The sequence below is a fragment of the Saccostrea cucullata genome, unplaced genomic scaffold (genome assembly GCF_032062105.1).
Source record: "Saccostrea cucullata isolate Sc308-1 unplaced genomic scaffold, CSIRO_AGI_Scuc_v1 ctg4130, whole genome shotgun sequence".
Classification (NCBI taxonomy): domain Eukaryota; kingdom Metazoa; phylum Mollusca; class Bivalvia; order Ostreida; family Ostreidae; genus Saccostrea; species Saccostrea cuccullata.
In genome coordinates, this window is record NW_026931889.1 from 34,449 (window position 1) to 45,623 (window position 11,175).

The following is an 11,175-nucleotide window of genomic DNA, read 5'->3' on the forward strand; positions in this document are numbered from 1 at the left end:
TACAGACAGATTAAATTAGATTAACATTAGTAGTATAAACCGTCAAGCTAGGACCGCATTCTGATTGGCTGAGAGAAACCACGTGATCAGTTTTGATTGGTGGAGGGGATAGGTGGGTCAACTGAGTGCAGCCCCTGGGGGATAGGGGGGTGTCAAGGGAGTGCAGCCCCTGGGGGATAGGGGGGTCAACTGAGTGCAGTCCTAATCCAAACTAACCCTCCCCCTAGCCCTTACTAACCCTAACCCGTACCCCCCCTAGCCCTAACTAACCCTAACCCCCTAGTCCTAACTAACCCTATCCCCCTTAGCCCCCTCTAACCCTAACCCCTTTTTAACCCTAACCTAACCTATCCCCTAAATACGGAGTTGTTTACACTGTGTTTACATTGGTACGTTGGTACTACGTTTTGTTTATGCTAACTATACAGGTAAATGCACCGTGTGCAAAAAACATTACAAGAATGTCATTATGACGTCACGCTTCACAGTCTAGACAGCCTAACCAGTTCAAACTGGTTTTTTACTGAAAAAGACAAATAACAAAAACCTGGATTTTTTACTGAAAACAATAACAAATAACACACACAAGACAGATTATAACAAGAATCAATACGTTTTACCTGCGTTTTTATACCTGTTTGCATCAACTGTAAAGAACCGTGTGCAAAAAATTAGGGTCGTGTGCAAAAGAAATATACCTTTTACCTGTGTTTCCTTATATTCCTCTTGCATCATCTATAAAGTGCCGTGTGCAAAAAGTACGGTAAAACTTACCTATGCATTGTGACGTCATCCACGTCAGCGAGCTACCCTATGCATTATGACGTCATACACTTGTAAAATTAAAGTTTCATTTTCACTTTTGTTTCTAAGAAGTCAACATAGATTTTCAAAAAATGTAGGACTATCTTTTGTTTTTCCTCTCTTTTACTTTGATGATTGTTATGTTATGAAACTTTTCTTGTATAAAGCTCAATTTCTCTATGACCACGGAAGTAAACATCCTGATGCATTCTTGTCATGTGAATGTTGAGAGCGTGTTCATTTTTGAAATTTTGAAATCTCCTTTCTGACATATATATTCTACAGGTAAGTTTGTCTTATTTTTGTTTACATTTCCTATGAAGGTCATCTTTGCATTTAACCATGATTTATATGTAAAGTTCTATTTTGAATTTAAATACTGTATTTATCCTCATTTCATGTGATTTAAAGTTATATAACCTGCATGTAACTCAGAGTACATTTAATATTTCTATGATAGGTCATTTTATAATTGAATTTCAATCAGAAAAATGTTCGCTAAATTTTGGTAAAATACATGGTATCTTTTTACATTTCTATCCCTTTTTTCTGTAAATTATTTCTTTACTTACTTTGTAAAATGAGGTTAAATGTGTATCACTGTATTGTATGATTTTTTTCAGGATCAGCTGAGATGTTATTTCACTGGATTATTTAATGGATAGGCTTATTGGGCATATATTTGGATATCTCTGGTAAGTTTGTCTTGTTTTTTTTTTAATTGTTTACATTCCCTATGAAGGTCATCTTTGCATTTAAGCATGATTATATGGTTAATTTAATTACTGTGCAATACTTATGTGATCTGTTGTCTCTAACTTACATTCATATAAATCATGATATAATTTCATAATTCATTATGTATGTTACCCATGGAATTCAGACTTACTAAATGGTGATCAAAGAGATATTAATTAGGAATCTAATAAGAGAAAAGGAGGAATTTACAAAAGATTAATCCTAAGTCTTTTACTTTTTGTTTTGATTCTAAATATGTGTGATATATGCTATACATATATTTTCATTTTCACTTTTGTTTCTTGGTAATGAGCTTTTCAAAAAAAAAATGAAGGACTACATGTTGTACTGTGATGATGCTTTAAAAAAAAATAAAATATGTATTTTTCTGTATGCATTACTGATAGCTATTAAACCAAAATTGAATCTGCTGTTAATAAAAAGTCTTTTAGTGTCTAAATAATTAATTTAATAATCATTTTATTTGTGATATTAATACATTAGTTGTGCTTGTTTATCATCTATAAATAACATGATGAACTTTTCTCATCTCGAGTTAATGTTAAAAACAATTTGTTTTGAGTCTAAACAAAAATATTTTCATGATCTTTTTTGACATTGTACATGTTGTATTTAAACATGCATTGTTTCATGCAGTACTCTGTCATATTAACAAAATGCTTTTATTTCTACAGTCATCAACATGGAATGTATGACTTCGTCTTTATACAGTCGGGTTCGGGTTCGGCGGCCATGGCGAATCTCGGCAAGATTTTACCCCAGTGAAAAAAGACTTGTAATCCACCGTGTTGGTCTTTTAAAGTTGTTTCACATTGTTTATGATTGTGATTATGTTACCACTCACCTATATGTTTAATGTCGGCTATGCTAAATAGCCCATTTCTGTGAAATTTGAGATAATGTTTTGTCATGTGCTCAAAGTATGGCCTGCTATTCATGTCATCATTTAAAGTCTATCCTAAATAAACCTGTCTTAAAAAATACATTTTACAAATGACATTTAATATGATTAGAGTAAAGAAATCCATATATATAAGAGATATTATTTTACATTACATTTATAAGAGGCATTGTCTCATGTAATTTAAATCATAATAACAAAATGGGTTTTATTTTCTATACAGTCCTCAACCTGGAAGATATGTTTTGTTCCTAACCATCTATAATCCATTCTCTATGAAGTGAAGCCTGGCTGCTGGTCTTCCTTTGGAAATACACAGTTTGTCAATCAACATAGAAACACACAAACTTGAAGGTAAAGTTTCAATGAGATACAATTGTAACTTTTATTTATTTATTTTTTTTTTTGTTACATATGCATGTTTATATTTTGGAATTGATAAGTAAATGATATATGATTTTTTAAATAAAGAGGGCTTGGTGGTCATGGTCATGTTTAAACCATATTGATATCCTTCACAAGAAAAGGCATAAAAATTCATGATCAAATTTTAAAACTAAAATGTATGAAGTTTTTCTGTGCCAAATGATAGTTAACAGCTAAAGATAGCATATCTATGGAATAAGTTAAATATGGCTATTTTGTTAACCCCCAGCTTCCATAATAGCATAGTTGGTAAAGATAGCAAGTTTTGACTTCAATTGCTGATGAATTCTGAATTTTCCATTTAATATTAACATTATATCAAAGGGAAAGAATACTATAATGTGGCCCATCAGGATGACCAGAAAAGAAATCTTAATGACCCTCTTGATTATGTATAAAGACTGTAACCATATAACTGATGTAAGATGATCTGATTGTGTGCAAATAAAATTTCCTAGTGTTTCTTCTACCCAAGATCTTCTTATGACTGCATGGGACTGCTGTAAACCTTCTGTTAAAGCACACCTTGGAGCATGACACTTTATTCATAAAAGGTACTTTCAATATCATTTCTATGAGTTTGTGTTCTTTCTTTTATAATAATCTAGTGTTATATCTCCTTTAACCTCATTAATATGTATGCTTCGAAAATCTTAGATCTGTCTGTATAGTTTCTTCACCTCTTTGAACACAAATACCCTGAATCAAACTTTTGAGGTAAACATCATAGAGACATCATAGATGATTATCAGAGTGTGTATCACAATCTTGACCATAAGGTCAATTTAAAATGGTCTAAGGCACAACAAATGAAAGTGAAAACTTTTTTTTTTATTAGAATACATAATTTTGTAATAAACAAATACTGGAAAAGTTACTCTCATAATAAGCCTTAATGTCCTCCAAGAGTTCAGTTTGGACTTCCTCCATTAATCCTTGTATCTTGTAATCCTTGTATCTCCAATGATTTTGTGGGCTAAAAATCATGTGTCTTTTTAACAATCTTTTTTTCTGACAACTGTTTTCTCTTATCATCTATAAACTTGACTTCTTCTCTAGTCAAAGGTATTTCAGGGTAATCCAAGTAATTCTTACCCTCTTTTGGTAATAACCCAGATAGCATGACTACGTTGGCCCAACGTTGGCTAATGGTTGGACCGTTGGCGGATGGTTGGCGTTGGGTTTGCAACATTGGCCCAATGTTGGGCCAATGTCAACATCACACTATTTTACTCAGAGGTCAAGGTTGGTTGGGGACACAACGTTGGCCCAATGTTGGGCCAATATCAACATTACACTATTTTACTCAGAGACCGAGTTTGATTGGGGACACAACGTTGGCCCAACGTTGGGCCATTGTTGTTAGCTTGTCACCACTTAGTTGACGGTTTTTGTTGGGAGTACAACATTGGTCCAACGTTGGGCCAACATTGGTGAATTACGCTCTTATTTTGCTATAGTTTGTTGGACATACAACGTTGGCCCAATGTTGGGTCAATGTCAAGATAACCCTATTTTACTCAGAAGATGAGGTGAGGACACTACAATAGCCCAACATAGGACCGCTGTTTACAACATTGGGTTTACAACGTTGACCCAATATTGGGTCAATGTCAACATTACAATATTTTACTCAGAGGTAAAGGTTGGTTGGGAAAACAACGTCGGCCCGACGTTGGGGCACTGTTGTTAGCTTGTCACCACTAAGCCATCAGATTTTATTTGGAGTACAACATTGGACCAACGTTGGGCCAACATCGATGAGTCACGACCTTTTTCAATACAATTTTTGGTATAGACAACGTTGAACCAACATTGGAATGAATTCATAATTCAGGAAGCATGTAAAATGTTTGTTATAAAATGAGAAAAAAAGATGGAAAGTGAAAAAAGAAATACTTATTTATATTCATTTAATGTTACATATATACCATGAGTAATTTCAACACACGCATAACGATGTATATCAAGTGATATTTTTAGTTTGTGAAACTTTAAAATATGTATAAATGTTAAAACACTTCTATAATTCTATGAAATACATGTTTTAGAGAAAAACATAACATATAAATTTAACTTAAAGTTAAACAATAATAAGTTAATAAAATTAACATGCATATAAAAAAAAATATACAAGGCGAACAAGACACACACTTTCTAAAGTGTTGCATTTAGGGGACATTTTCTGAGATAAGAGAACATTTTCTGACCAAGCAATTAGGCCAGGGGTTTTCACAGCGTGAGACTGGCCAGTTTCTATGGTAATTGCGATATCTGATAGGACAGGATGGTCAAATCTGCATCCTCTTAGCACGCCTAACATTTTAATCTCGGATGTTTCCTACAGCAGAACGTTGAAGATTTTATGCTAAAAGAAAGCTTTGACATGTGAATGTGGATTTTTAGAACTATGTCCAGACATTCAAATACGGAAATGTAAGTGTTTTTTCATATTTTTAAACACAACGAAAATTTAAATTTTGTTTCATGCAATCTTTATCTTTTCTAAGCTTGCTTTAGTCAGGTCAGTCGCTAATCACTGCATGTGTACTTTCTGTATAAAACGTACAAAATAAAATGTATCATTGATCTATGTTAATTATTACCTTAATCAAAATTTATTTGTAAATTTCACTTTTAGATATCTTTGAAATTTTGGCTGGGTCAGTTTCGTTTCATAAATTTCTCTTATATTTTCTACCATTAGAAAAAGAAAGCTTGGAATTGTTACTTTGCGTTTCACATGTTTCAGGGAAATCAAATCTCTTAAGATTAAAGTTCTAATTTTATTTAATTAGTGGAAATAACTTGGTAAATGAAGAGGAGAGTATTTGCTGCCATGTTTTTAAAACAAAATTGCAAAGAATTCCATTTGAAGACAGATAAAGAAAACCGGCTTTTTCAAAGATGACGGGAATTTAAAAAGTAAGTAATAAAATTAACGTGCTCCGTTCCCCTGAAAAATACTATTAGTTATACATTATAATAAATGCAGAAAAAAATTATTAAAAAAATATATCTAAGTTTAAAAAAAATGACATCCTAAATTATACATGTTAAACCTTCTAATAATCGAATATTCTATGTAGTTATAGTTTTGAATACGCTGAATCAATTAAAATACTATAAACATGTGTAAATTAAGTACAGTAACTGCATTTCTCTTTCTTTTTTTGCTCAATAAAATTGATCTATTTTTCATTTAAAGGGGCTGTTCGAACTAACCGCTTGTATGCCATAGCAATTTCTATGGAATTTCACTGCGTACGATCATGAAGGAAGGATAAGACAGACAGGAAAAGAAAGAAGAAAATTCAAAAATACAATGGAGGACAGTGATTGGTTATAAACCTGTTCATAAAAAGTGTATATAAGTAAAATAAGTGAAAAACTTCATTCTACTATAGACAAATTTCAATCTAAATAAGGGACAACCTTTTTTTTTAACTGTATTAAAAAAAATTGTTATTTCAAACTTCCATTTACTTTCCTTGTATAGAAACAATAAATTTATCTTTGATAATTTATTTTGTTTTGATAAATTGTAGGAAGTTTATCAAGTCAGATTTTACTTGTAAATTTAGTAAAGCTAACTTGTATTTTCAAGTAGGATTGGTGGTAGATATTTTTCTGATTGTAGAGACGATCGGATTTGTTAATATACAGATTTCTAACAATAAAATGTTTATACACATTGGGCCAATGTTGGTCTAATATATTGGGCCAACATTGGGCCAATGAGGAAACTTACATTGGGCCAACGTCATTTGCCAACATTGGCCCAACGTTCTTGATGACGTTGGGCCAATGTTGGTGCAACGTTTGGCCAATATCTGTAGAAATAACAGTCTACATTGGGCCAACGTTGGCCCAACATATCGGGCCAACATTGGGCCGATGAGCAAACTTACATTGGGCCAATGTCATTTGCCAACATTGGCCCAATGTAACCGATGACATTGACCCAACGTTGGCCCAATGTTAGCATGCTATCTGGGAAATGGTTATATTCTTCATTTGCTTCTTCTGCAATCAAGGGTCTTTCTATGTAATCTCTAACAACATTAGGATCACCCTTTTCTGGACATAATTGGTTATATTCTTCTTGAGAAATGATCTCAATAGTGCCATCTTTTTTTATTTTAACTGGTATACCTCTGTCTACATCTTTCTCTGAAAGAATTCTCTCTCCAAACTGAATTTTACTTATTCCTTTACTCTTTTCTTTACTAGAGGTGTTACCCATGGTTAATATGAAAAGTCAAAATCTTATGTTACAACTTGTATTTATACCCTTTTTGTCTATATTTAGAATTCCATCAAGCTTATATTGCATTACAATTTTTCTTTTTTCAACTAAGACATTATTTTTTTTATTTTTTCAGGATTCTCTTGTGAGGGCTTATGGAAATGATCTATGTCTACTCTTAGAATGGTGAAAGACTATCAGATTATGCAAAGATTAACAGAATATCCTCTCTTGGAACGCTGAAACAAGGAAACTAAACTTAAGAGGATGGAGGATTTAAGAAGCACATAGATAAATATGATTTCCAGCGAATTTATCCAGTACAATCATAGACTGGTTTACGGGATTACAAAGAAAGGACTCAGGATGGTATCTTTCACTGTCAGACACTGACTATGGATAAAGTGTAATCATTTATCAAACTGAGATCTAGTCAAATCAAGTATTGAAAATATGATTTTCTGATAGCATGAGCTCTTTAAAAACTTATTCTCACAGACCTCAAAGTATTTGAAAGTGACTTTCATTTTTAGCAATTCATATTGAAGACTGTTGTTATGTATGGGAATTACACATTAAAACCTTTTATTTTTCATCTAATTTTTACAACCCCCCCCCTAGAAATTAACACAGATATCCAGATGCTGGATTTAATGTTATTATTAAATTTCCTGGAATTGTAAATATATTTTGTTTGTGTATGTATCATGTTTAATTTTAAATTTAAAATTGGTCTCAATAAGACCCACAATAAAGATGCAAGTGTCCCATAATCTGTGTTTTAATAATATCTTGAATATCTTTATTATACCATATTCATTATACTAATTACATAAAGAATGGTTATAGGAATACACTTTGTTGTTAAGGACACTTTGTCAAGGTCAAAGCATAAAATTATTGAGATGACTTCTTTGACAATAATTTGCAACTTACAAACTTCACATCATAAGTACACACTCAGATGAAGAATCAGTAAGATATTTCTATAGAGTTTTTGGATCATTTACTCCTGGGTAAAAGTTAATTACTGAGATTACTGATTTGAGTCCTGTAATGCAATAACTTAAACATTGTGTAATAACTTATAGACTTTATAAAAATTAGGTGCAAATTCTTAGGAAAGGAATGAAATGTTAATCAAATGTACAATGTTCAAAGCTGTTTATATGACCATTACTATGTAATACCTTGGGTTTCTGTAAAAATCCTATATTCACTACATAGATAAAGACCTGTATAATATATATTTTAAACTATGCTGAAGGAAAAAAAAGTCAAAAGCTCTCCCCTTCATCTCTTTCATATTCTGTCATACACAACAATAGATAAATTGCAGTCTTATAACAAACTGATGTCTAATCAAATCCTAGAATTGATATTGTGATTTTCTGATAGTATATGAGATCTTTAAAAAATAATTCCCAGACTTCAAAGTATCTAAATTTGACTTTTATTTTTACTAATTCATATTGAAGATAGTTGTTATGTATGAGAAGTATACATTTAAACCTTTTATTTTTTCATCTTATTTCTACAACCCCTAACAAATTACACAGATGTTTTAAAGCTAGATTTGGTGTAATTATTACCTTCCTGGAACTTTAAAAAAAAATTTGTTTGTGTATGTGTGTGTCCTATTTTGAATTTAATAGGTCTCAATAGGACCCCCATAAAGATGTAATAATATCTTGAATATTTCTATCATCCCATAGACTTCATGCTTAGTACACAGAACAGGTTAGAGTAATACACTTAGTTTTATAAGACACTTTGTCAGGGTCAAAGCATGAGATTATTGAGATAACTACCTTTGACAATAATTTGTAACCTGCAAACTTCACATCATAAGAAAAGAAAGATTCTGAGATGATCTATAGATTTTTGGATCATTTTTCTCCTGGGTAAAATTTAGTTGTTGTGACTTTTAACATTTTGTGATAACCTAGAGACTTTATTTTAGCTTTATTGGGTGGCATAGCATATCCTTTGGAAAGAATTGAAATGTAAATCATATGCACTATGTTCAAGGTTGTTTAAAGACTATTACTATGTAATACCTTAGAATTCTGTAAAAATCTTATAATCACTGCGTAGATAAAGACTGATTGAAATAATTTATGTTTTGAAATAAGGTTTAGAAAAAAAGGCAGGAATGTGGATATGACTTTTATTCAAATGGTGCAGTACAGCAACTCTGGTGATTTACATATATTCAGTCATAAATAGATAGGTATTGGGAAGACTCCTCTAGATTTTGAAATTTTCATTCAAAAGTATAGAATTTTTTTTTAAGTTTGAAAGATTTCATTCCTGGGTATTCAGCATATATTGAGGTTTTGTCTTAAATTTGTTTGCTTATGTAATCAATAATTTGAGAATACTCAAATTAGGTAATATATGAGAGAATAAACAAGAAAATCAGGTTTGAAAAATGGTTTTTACAATTAATAAGGGTTTCTTCTGTATATTTAATCTATAAGTAAATTCAGTCTATACAATTAAGGTATTTCTGTATGAAATAAACTTGCATTTAAGCATTTTAAGTCAATTGTAAACATTACTTTAACCAGTTTTTAAAAAAATGATTAGATTAACTGTCAGCATGATATTTCCTATAAAATAAATGAGAAAACAAACAATTTAATTTGAGGCAGTTACTTAATGTAAATAAGAAGCATTGGAAATTGGGAATATTTCACAAAGTTTAATAATAATAATTAATTTATACAAATTTTATTCACATAAGTGAATGACATGGGCAGCAGGCAAAGCCTATTTGAGCCCTCTCCCTAAAGAGGATAATTGAGCATAATTCTCACTAAGACAGTTGGAGTATTTTGATTTAAGCATTAAAGAAACCATTTCAAATTTCAATATACAAATCATGTTTAGTCATGCAGTATATAGTTTACACTTGCCAAAAAGTAAATGGTTATCTCAATTCAGGATCAATCCAAAGGTCAAAAAAGGAATGAAAAAAATATATCTTTTTTATGTATCAAACATGTAGGTATTGCAATAAATTCACTGTATTCATTTTTTTTTTTTCTTTCTATGTTTGAATAGCTCTGATTTAGGAAATCAAAATACAAGAAATAAATAAATTTTGTCAAATGATGAAGGTATACACCAGAAAATGACATGAACAGATAATTTTGAGTTTCCCTCAAATATGGTTGCCAAGGGATGTGAAATAAAAACAAAATGTGGATTCATCTATTAGGATTGAGACTTGTACATAATATGAATGATGGTTACTATGACATTAAGAATGACATGAAAGAAATAAGTTTGATTCAATTATATAATTAGTTCTTAATCCATACAGTCAAAATGGAGGAAAAAAATTTCTTTATTAGGCATGAAGTAACATAGAATCACCCAATCCATCAAAATTTTACCTTTTGAAGAAAAGGAACCCTACTTGCTTTTTTAAGTTGACATTCATATTTTTGTGTTTGACAGGTAGAGCAATGGTTTCTAACTAGTATAGTGAGAACTTTATTTTAGAATCATCAGATTGTTCTGATATTCTGGTTAAGATATCAACATGACATCAATTAATTTGTTCATACAAAGGGATGAAAGCTTTTCCAGGTTTCCTCTTTACTCAGATTAGATTGTGTCTTGCTAATATATCCAACATATAAGATACTCATCAAAGTCAAACAAAGGTAAATAAATGACCTTAATAAGTTTTTAGTCAAAAGGTCAAAGAGATGTGTACCTCTGCTAAATTTAATTGTTTAGTTAATATTCATCAAACTTCATGGATAGGTAAATTAAACAAACTTCATATATTTTGATTTTCAGGTTAAAGATCAGCACACTTTTTGCTATACCATTGTTTTCCATGAATATCTTAACATCTCTTTTGACTTTTCAGGTTAAAGGTCAATGTATTCCTGCTACAGTAAAACTTCATTATAAGGATCTCATAGTGATATTCTTTATTTGTAAGGAATTAGGTATAAAATCTCAGACTCTTTCTATAATATGTCACTGAATGTGCTCCTTCATTTTAGAGAGTTTT

The 11,175-nt window shown here is 31.1% G+C and overlaps 1 long non-coding RNA gene across 3 annotated transcripts; it reads left to right on the forward strand.

Moving 5' to 3' along the window:
- The first annotated feature begins 914 nt into the window (after window positions 1–914).
- LOC134233955 (uncharacterized) lies at window positions 915–7,408 on the forward strand. 3 transcript variants are annotated; one of them, XR_009985093.1, is made up of 5 exons: window positions 917–1,089; window positions 1,428–1,499; window positions 2,238–2,350; window positions 2,688–2,818; window positions 3,215–3,236. It is a non-coding gene; the product is annotated as an uncharacterized LOC134233955 (long non-coding RNA). The 3 variants fall into 3 exon arrangements; XR_009985092.1 differs by lacking the exon at window positions 3,215–3,236 and adding an exon at window positions 7,276–7,408 and having other exon boundaries at window positions 918–1,089; XR_009985091.1 differs by lacking the exon at window positions 3,215–3,236 and having other exon boundaries at window positions 915–1,089; window positions 2,688–3,208.
- The last annotated feature ends 3,767 nt before the right edge of the window (window positions 7,409–11,175 follow it).